Here is a 9,332-nt window from a genome sequence, read left to right as displayed (position 1 = left end):
TTAGCCAGTGTCTTCTCCCTGGCTCTTTCTGGGATAGCAAGCTCTTCTTACAATTCCTACAGTTTGATGTGACTATTTTTTCTCTCAAAACAAACAAACAAATAAAAACCAAACAAACAATGGCAACAACAAAGCAAGATCATTGTTTTGGTTATCAGAAAACAGATAACCAGCAAAAGTTGTGTAGATTCATAGCATGGGAGCTGTAATCTTAACACTTTATTAAAGGTATACTTTCCCCCTCAAATGCATGCTTTCATCATCCCAAATGCAATATCTCTATGACATAGATATCACTTCCTCATTTGCAATAAGAAAATGGGTGTTTGCTCTATCGAGTAACTTTCCACAAGTTTTACAGGTAGTAAATGCTGGACGTAAAGGGGATCTACATCTATTAAGTAACCCTTACGATACTTGGAAGTTAAGAATATGTGAATCACCATGCCGATTTATCACTTAGTTGGCTTTCATGTGAAATCAAAGGTTTTAGACTTAGAGATATCTCTTGTCCTTTCCAATACTGATCAATCTATTCCCAGTTACCAACAATACTTAGGTGGGAAGACAGTGTAAAACCATCTCCACTGAGCAACAGATGAACTAAGATGAGCTTTGGTCATCCATTTCTATACCCAATATCATTGACTCAAACGAATCATAGCTTACTTATGGACGGTCCTTGAAAGGTGCCTCAGAGTTTAACTAAACCAGAATGGCTTCTAGTTTGAGATAATAGTAAAGCAACATTTCTTGATTTACCCATTTTTAGCTTTCCTTTAAGTTTATTGCCCAAGACAGAAAAAAAAAAGACTGATATATTGCTGTTTTGTCCTATTCTAACATAAATTTTGTGAGCTTCATGGTCAATATATTGCAATGGTACTAGTTTTTAGAATGTTTATTTTATTTTTGAGAGAGAGAGAGGGAGAGAGAGAAAGAGAGGGCACACACAGGAGGGCCAGAGAGAGAGAGAGGACACAGCGGATCTGAAGTGGGCTCCCTGCTAATAGCCCCATACAGAGCTCAAACTGCTGGAGTGTGAGATCATGACCTGTACCTCTGAGCTCCTGAGCTGATATTGGATGCTTAATCCATTGAGCCACCCAAGTGCCCCGCCAAAGGTACTATTCTTGGACACCCTTCTACTCCAAATGTTTGGAAAAATATATAAATAAAGAGATAAACACATACGATCAACTTCACACTAAATATTCCACTGAACAATTAGGACTCCTGCATTGAAAGTAGTCAATAACCCCCTCCACCTCCTCTTGATTTTATCTAAAACCACTTCACAGAGCCCTTTCTCTTTCTTTCTTTCTTTTTCTTTTTCTTTCTTTTTCTTTTTCTTTCTTTCTTTCTCTCTCTCTCTCTCTCTCTCTCTCTCTCTCTCTCTCTCTCTCTCTCTCCTTTCTCTCTCTCTCTCTCTCTCTCTCTCATTTATTTTGAGAGAGATACAACATGAGTGGGCAAGGGGCAGAGAGAGAAGAAGATATAGAATCCCTAGAATCCCAGTCAGGCTCCAGGCTGTCAGCACCCAGCCTGGTGAGGCCTCGAACTCAGGAACCGTGAGATCATGACCTGAGTGGAAACCAAGAGTCGGATGCTTAATTGCCTGAGCCACCCCTCAGGGCTACTTCTTTTCATCTCTTTGAACTATATTTGTGTCAGATTCTATTTTTCCTCTGGTTACCCTCATAGGAAAATATACTCTGGTGTCATCTAGTCACAAAACCAGTCTTAGTTCAATAATTAATATGTCCAGTCCTATGTCATCACCAGAACCTTAGTTTAGATAAAAGAACGTCTGAACACTTAGGACTTCTTTCTTAGTTACAATGCCTGCCGTGGGGACCCCCTGACATTGACTACAGAGGTTCTTGGGCCTTCTCTTGAGGCTTCTAGAAAGACACTGAGAAAAACCCCTTGTCAATTCTTCCAAATATAGGACCCATCTCTGGACCATGGGAGGTACTGGTGCAAACTTCAGCCTAACAAATTCTATCAGGACAAGCCCATTCCTATATCTGCTCTGCTCCATCATCAAGGTCATAAGTCAGCCACACCCTCTCATACTTCTGTTTCCCTCAGGAATCTGTTAGGGCGGAGGTTGCTAACAGTGCCATGGAACAACATTTTTTTTTCTCTGGGTGGCTCCTCTAAGCAGGCGATCCAAGTGAGGTTCTCACCTTCCACTCACACACTCACAAAGGCATCCTAACTTGGGGGAAGGGCCATACGCACTGCATGCCATCGTTCGTTCCTAATTCATATTCCTAACCTGTAGTTATTTGCTCAGTGTCTCCAAACTATTTTAGAAGTTGGAGATCAGTTACACGTTAAAGTGCTAGTTGTCAAGCACTTCATTTCCCTGAAGGGAAGATGACTGTCTGAAACCTCACTTCAGAATATGTCAGCTAGACCTCAGGTAAAACTGAAACCAAAATTCTTATGAGTCTATTTTAAACACACGGTTATAGATGTTCCAGATGCAGAACAATGCTTAGGGATTGCAGTGGCAGGCTCAGTGAATGTCAGGCAAGTTTCAGGTCCAGAAGCAGGGATCTGACTTCAGATCCGGAAGTAAGCAAATATCTAAGGTGGTCCATTACAGAGTGAGGTTGGAACTGCGCTCACTGGGAAGACAGAGACGGCTCTAATTCACAAGCTCTTGGTCCTACGGAGAGGGGGACACAGCTGCATCCTCACTGCCAACTGTGAAATAAAGGAGACACATAGTGCTGTGATCCTGACATCACGGGCTTCAGGCAGCAAAGGCTGGTCTCCGTGGTCAACGCTGTCCCGTCATGGAAACTGACAAATGTTTCATATAGCTGTGCTTTCCTCTGGTAATTGATAAACACTTAAAAGTCCTCTAATGGATATAAATATATATGCAGTTCGATACAACAAGTAACAAAAATCCTGGAGGCTGTGTTTTAATATCAGATAAAATAGATTTAAGGCAAAACTCTTAGTAGAAAAAAATATGGGTAACATATAATGATTCATGGAACAACACAACAGGAATAAAAGTCATGAATATGTATATTAACATGAAATAGAGGGAAAATCTACAGTAATACAAGGAAACATGAATAATTGCACAATGAAAAGAGAAAATTTTAGTAAATTTCTCTTAGAAATTGATTAATGAAGCAGGCAAAATATTAGTAAGAAGATAGATACTCTGAACAGAGAAAATAAAAGGCTAAATTTATTTTAATCAGAATTATATACATATACACCAAATTTAAACAATAGGGCATTTTAGGGACACGTGAGTGGCTCAGTTGGTTAAGTGTCCAACTTTGGCTTAGGTCGTGATTTATGGTCTATGAGTTTGAGCCCCATGTTGGGTTCTGTGCTGACAGCTCAGAGCCTGGAGCCTGCTTCAGATTCTGTGTCTCCTTCTCTTTTTCTCTTCCTCACTCACTCTCTCTCAAAAATAAATTTTAAAATAATAAAAAAGACAATAGGGCATTTTAATACCCAATTTTGAAGATTATGATAAAGTTGTGTATGTTCACATTGAATCTGAGTAAGTCAGTTTTTATCGATGTATTCTCATACATTTTCAGCTTTAAGGAAAGTGTGTTTTTTTAATGTGATGATTTTTATTTAGTTTGTGTTTCCGTTTTCTAAGGCTGTGCTCAAACTATTCTGCTGTGTGTCTTATGTTTGTGGACGCTTAAAGTCTGTAGTGAAAGCAGTAAACTTTAAGTCTCATTTTAAAACACACAATGGATTTCATGCAAAACTGACCAAGAACTTTTAAAGAGCCTAAAACAAAACAAAAACAAAAGGAAACAACCAAACAAAAAACCAAAAAAGCAACTTTTAAAGCAAAGTAGAAATCCTCAGAAGACCTACAAACAGAGGCTCAGTGTGACAGGAAATGAAATGACAATTCTTGAAACCTTATTTATACCATTGTATCTCATGTCAAGGGCCACAGATGCTGGGATAACCAGAAAGAGGCATTGGAAAAGTTTGATCAAAGAAATAGTAAGATTGAAACCATGGACAAAACAAGAACTCGAAGACATTCCAGCCCAATAAACAAACACTGTGCCCAATAGAATTAGAGACATAGTCAAAAATGTAAATTCAGGATTTCAGTTGTAAGTATTGTTTTCAAGTCAGTTTTACCCATTTATACATTGAAGAAGTCACTGTTGCTATGAGCCCAGAGAATCTTTTGACATTTACTAGCGTGGAGACACAAAAGAAGCCTTGAACGCATAGTATTGTGCAAATATTTGCCCATTGATAGAGTGAAGGTGGGATTTTTAAAGAATTAACACACTGGAAGTAGTTCATGTGCCTTTGCAGAGACCGGGCAAATGCAAGGATTTGTCCGATCAGAGGCTTTCATCCATCTTTGATGGTGTGATATACAAAAGAGGAACATTCTGGCTGAAGCAGGGGATATTGTTAAGACCAGTCAATCACCAACCACATTAAAAGCAACTAATTGAATATGCTTCCTTACACTCAGCTCTATGAGTATCTGAGTGGAGATTAAGTTATTGTTTTATTTTGTACTTTACTTATTTTTACTGAGGGAAAGATTCTTATTTTATTAATATCATGAAATCTTTAATATCACAAAACTATTTTTTAAATTTTTTTCCTGCTTTTTATTTATTTTTAAGAGACAGAGAGAGACAGCATGAGCAGGGAAGGGTCAGAGAGCGGGAGATACAGAATCTGGAGTAGGCTCCAGGCTCTGAGCTAGCTGTCAGCACAGAGCCTGACATGGGGCTCGAACCCACGAACCTTGAGATCATGACCTGAGCCAAAGCTGGATGCTTAACCGACTGAGCCACCCAGCCGCCCCTAATATTACAAAACTTTTTAAGTAAACGTTTTCAATATGAAATATTTATTCTAGGCACAGCGTAGATGATTATTAGAAGAAAACAGCATCTTGAAAAAAAAGTTATTTATCAATGTTCATTTGCGTTATTTCTGGGTAAGAGTATGTTGTCTCAGTGTAGTGTTCAGATCTCTCACAAAATTCATTAAATCTTTTTGTCCATTTTGCTAATCTGCACATCTGAGTTTGGATTCTCTCCATGTCAGACAACATCAAATAATCTTAAAAAACAATTTTATTTTGTTCATTTGAAAATATTTTTTAGTGTTTATTTTATTTCTGTTATGTTTTTTTAATTTTTTAAATGTTTTTTATTTATTTTTTATACAGAGAGAGACAGAGCATGAGAGGGGGAGGGGTGGAGAGAGAAGGAGACACAGAACCAGAAGCAGGCTCCAGGCTCTGAGCTAGCTGTCAGCACAGAGCCTGACGTGGGGCTCGAACCCACGAACGTGAGATCTGACCTGAGCTGAAGTCAGAGGCTTAACCGACTGAGCCACCCCGGCACCCCAGTGTTTATTTTATTTTTGAAAGCAGCAGGGGAAAGGTATAGAGAGAGAGGGAGACACAGAATCTGAAGGAGGCCCCAGGCTCCAAGCTGTCAGCACAGAGCCCCACACAGGGCTCGAACTCAAAAAACTCGGAGATCATGATATGAGTTGAAGTTGATCGCTTAACTGACTGAGCCACCCAGGTGCACACAAAACAATTCTTTTAGACATGTTTAGCAAAGCAATATTGAGCCAAATGTCCTTTAATTAGTGACTAATCATAAATATTTCAAGATATTTATTAAATGACTTATTTTTAATGAACGTTTTGCAGTGTTTGAATGTGCTTTTACAATCTATTATTTATTTTTATTTCCCAAGCTAACTTTTAATTTAATAGGTTGTTTTGTTACCTTTTATTTATGCCAATTGTTACTGGTTTTGCATTAATGCTAATGATATATAAATTCCATTTTAAGTATATTTTATAATTGGAAGTTGGATCTATATAAGTAAAATAATATTCAGTTAATATATATTGTCAACAGTTATCTTCAGATTATATAATTGGTAAATAAACAAATGAAGCTTGGAAAATATTTTCCCATATAATAATGACTCAAATCTTCTTGAGCCCCCAATATGCAAGACACTGTGTATCAAAGAGGAGAAGAGAGATCTCTTTTCCAAAAGAAAAATTAATTGCTTTTCTAATCAAGGTTAGATGCTGTAGATGGAATTTTTCATGTGCTATTTCATTAAATTCTTATAAAAACCTGAGGTTTACTTTTGTTCCTCTTAGTTTGAAGGTGAGACAATAAAGGCCAAAGTGACCAATAATTAGAAGTTACACTTAATAGTAAATCATGTGAGACATACTTGAATACCAGGCTTTCTCACTGCACCATACAGCACATATATCAATAAAAAAGTGGACATGAACCATATGATGCCTTCCCCTTAGGCACCCACACCAGAGATGTGTGTAATAAAAAATAGCATGTTTCAGTGTGATTACTGTGTAGCAACATACAAAGATAAATTCTTCTCTGGGCATCAAGACATGGAAGAAGAGTTGATTATTGCTCACAACCTGAAGGATGGGTTGGAGTCTTCACACAGAAGAGAATGAGAAGGTAAGTCTGAGCAGAGATACCCAGATGGATAGAAAGAAAGGGTATGGTGTAAGGACATAACAAGCAATTCCAAAAAAAATTTGGATGCTTCAAAATAAAATCATAACATTTCTTTGCAGCAGATGCTTCTCCAAGATGTTTGTGACCACGTGCTCTGCTGCTTGCTTTGGAGGAGTTTTGTGGTCACTGGTTCCATCCAATAGACTGAGGGGAGAACAGACTGTGTGGTTTCCAGACCAGAGCATGGAAATGGATGCACCTGCTGTGGTTGTCTCTGCCTGCTCTGGCAACATGCGAGATCTGTGTTGCAGTGGCCATGGTCACCATCAGTGCTCCCAGCATTCCTCTTCTTTCTGATCGTATTCATCATGGCAGATTGCACCAGTTGCATTAGGCACCATAGTTTTGATAAATAAACCTTTTGTGCATAAGGTCACTGAAATGTAGGGATGCACTTGCTACTATAACAAAACCTCAGGATTCTAATTCAAGTACGACAGAGTTATAACTAAAAGGATAAACTGGGGAAAAAAAGTTGTGAAAATCAATAACATGAAAAGTTCACACCAATTAGAAGAGGATTAACTACCCCCACTAAACAAAACTCTCAGACTATGATGAAGATGCAACATAAATAGTGCCAAATTATATGAATGGATGGTCTTTCTTTTATTAGCAATTAAAGAGACAAAGATTTAAACAGCTACACATATTAACTAGTTTGTCTTCAAAGTTAGCTATTATTCCAAATTATAATACCAAGGACTGAAGAATATACCACAGAACATGGCAGGGACATTCTGTGATTGGAGGCTGCATAAATTCTTTTCACATTCTCCACTGGACTTTTGGACACTTCCCATAGTTTTCGGCAAGCATGCAATGATTTTATTATTAGGAGAACTTCATTTAAAAGCTGAAATCACTGGGGCACCTAGCTATCTCAGTCGGTAGAGCATGTAACTCTTGATCTTGAGGTTGAGAGTTCAAGCCTCATGTTACATGTAGAGTTTACTTAAGATTTTAAAAAATGAAATAAAGTAAAGGAAGTATTTAGGGTAATATTTGATTAGTACGTATATAGTGAAAGCTTTTGTAGATATGGAGACATTTCAGAAATTCCAAAAGAATATATCTATCAATGTAAATCTATTTTAAAAGTATTTGAGTCTTTAAACTGCTATTAATAAATTGAAAAGGGCACTTGGGTGGCTCAACTGGTTAAACCTTATGACTTTGGCTCAGGTCATGATCTCACAGTCGTGAGTTTGAGCCCCAGGTTGGGCTCTGTACTGACAGCTCAGAGCCTGGAGCCTGCTTCTGATTTAGTGTCTCCCTCTCTCTTTCTGCTCCTTCCCCCAGTCATGCTCTGCCCCTCTCTCTCAAAAATAAATAAACATTAAAAATGTAAGGAAAAGTACATTCTGTGTAAAAATGAAATAGGATTCAAAAGTTGCATAAGATTCAAGAGTGGGATAAAATTGTGTTAATAATCCATAAATATCTAAATGTCCAGAAAGGCGTCAGAAGGGCACCAGGGACTTTGCTGTGGGAAAGAACCCAGTCCTGCTCCAGAGCTGGGTCCCCGCCAGCGCTGGGGGCAGTGTGGGATGAGTCTGCACATCCACCCAGCTCGGGCTCCCCGTTGGCTGAGAAGCTCTGAGCCTCTCCTGCGCCCGGTAACTATTTCTACTTTGCCCTTCAGTGTTGGAAGCACACTGCATACAGTGACCTGGCAACGCTTCTTTTGTGACAAAAATGTTTCCTACTGAGATGAGAGAGAGGGTAATAAATTGTCATTTCTGCCATAAAAATATGACCAGAAGAGAGAAGTCATGTCTTGAGTGAACTTCACACATTGAAAATGTCACAAGGGAGTTTTCTACTAGCTGTGGAAGCTGTAAAAACAGATTAAATTCAAGCGCCAGAGATATCATTACAAATCTTATAAAAAAGATCAAGATGGATATAGCGCTGCCTCTATAATTCGAACCTCTCAGATCTCTCAAGGTTCAGCAGGGAACATTAAATAAGAGTGAAGCATCCACAACTGACAGCAGGGAAAACTCTCCGGAGAAAACTCTGTCTCCGGATATAGCACATTTAAAAGTCTCTTCCATTGAAAGGAAACTTTTTCAAGGCAGCATTGACCTGAACACTCCAACATGTCTCCTGTTTTAGTAGGTCCATGCGACGTGTCCGGGCCGATCCTCAACCGTGGGGAAATCCTGAGCAAAACACTGAATGTTTGTATTCGTTTCAATCTTAAATTGTGATTGGTTACGAGGACTGTGTTAGTCTTCTGTTTGGTGAAGAAATAAACCATCTCTTGAAGAACCATATGAATTAAACTTCTAAATTATAGTCGCTGGTAACTGTTTTGTAAATCGCAACCCAGGATCAAACCCAACACACCACCTATTTTTGTACCATGAGCTAAAAATAATCGTTGTTTTTTTATTTTTATTTAAAACAAATAATAATAATTATTATTTTAATGTTTATTTATTTTTGAGAGAAAGAGTGAAGCAGAGTGTGATCAGGGGAGGGGCAGAAAGACAGGGAGATGCAGAATCCGAAGCAGGCTCTAGGCCCAGAGCTGTCAGCACAGAGCCTGGAGTTGGAACTCATAGACTGGGAGATCATGACCTGAGCCCAAGTCAGGCACTTAACTAGCCAAGCCACCAAGAAGCCCCTAAAATAATCATTGCTTTTTAAATGACTGGAAACAAAACACGACAAAGATTAATAATATTTTGTGACATGTGAACCATACATGGAATTCAAATTTAAGGGTTTGTAAATAAAATCTTATTTTTT

Source organism: Suricata suricatta, chromosome 2 (genome assembly GCF_006229205.1).
Source record: "Suricata suricatta isolate VVHF042 chromosome 2, meerkat_22Aug2017_6uvM2_HiC, whole genome shotgun sequence".
Classification (NCBI taxonomy): Eukaryota; Metazoa; Chordata; class Mammalia; order Carnivora; family Herpestidae; genus Suricata; species Suricata suricatta.
Note: the sequence above shows the minus strand (reverse complement) of the source record.